This window comes from Neophocaena asiaeorientalis, unplaced genomic scaffold, assembly GCF_003031525.2.
Source record: "Neophocaena asiaeorientalis asiaeorientalis breed wild unplaced genomic scaffold, Neophocaena_asiaeorientalis_V1.1 scaffold118, whole genome shotgun sequence".
In the NCBI taxonomy this organism is placed as follows: domain Eukaryota; kingdom Metazoa; phylum Chordata; class Mammalia; order Artiodactyla; family Phocoenidae; genus Neophocaena; species Neophocaena asiaeorientalis.
The window spans coordinates 384,357-385,429 of NW_020175528.1; positions in this window are offsets into that span (position 1 = coordinate 384,357).

The following is a 1,073-nucleotide window of genomic DNA, read 5'->3' on the forward strand; positions in this document are numbered from 1 at the left end:
ACCAAAAAAAAAAAAAAAAAAAAATCATACCAGAGGGTGCTAATACCACCTGCTATCCCTCCTGGCATGAACCTACCTTTCAAAAGCAGTGCTTGTCTAATGGTGGGATTCCAGGCTCTGCTACAGAAGGATACAGAGATGGCTCTGACCTGCAGTGCCTTCTCAGGATCCCATGAACAATCCGCCATAAATCCATCCCTATTGACTACTCTCCTGTTCCAGGTGCACTATTCCATTTACGTATCCAGCAGGAAAATACAATGCTGCCTCGGAGTAACGAACCTAATGTTCTGGAAGCAGCAGGAAGTCTCGGAGGTGTTGACCTATGCTACTGAGCATCCACTCATCTGGACCCCGAAGGTGGTGGAGGGGGTAGAACCACATAATGACCAGAGCTAGCAGGGACTGAGCCCTTACCACGTACCAGGTCCTGTTCCAAGCACTCTGTACGTATTAACTCACTTAATCCTCACAGTGACCCATCCCAGTGGAGGAGATGCTATTTTTGTCTTCTCCATTTTATAGAAGAGATCAACAAGGATAGAGAGTCCAAATGATGTGCCTATGGTCACCCAGCTAAGAAGTGGAGCACAGGGCTTGAACTAAGGCTACCTGGCAGAGCTTGGTGACCCCTCTGCAGGGGTGAAAGTCTGCCCAGGGCTGAAGGGCAAAGGACTGGCCTGGACCAAAAGCAGATGATACTGCAGACCTGCAGAGGCCTTTAGAGGTAGAGCCAACTCAGGCTCCTTAAGGGAAAGTACAAACTGGAAAGCGTATGCTTCCTAAAGTAGGATCTTGGAGAAATAAATGTGCTATCCATAGGAAAGAATCTCCAATAGGCAATGTCCAAGAATTAGTAGGGGATACGTTGTGCTGGCCAGAGAGTGTTTCCAGGTAAAACAACCCCACACCCAAACTAACGACAAAGAAACGAAGCTAAACTAAACTGAAAACTAAACAACAGAAGCTGCACAGAAAACCACCATGCAGGCAATGACCTCTTTTGCTTGCGGATAAAAGTGACGGTTCTAGAAATAAAGGGGAATAGATGGAAGGGTTTCAAAGTATGGGAG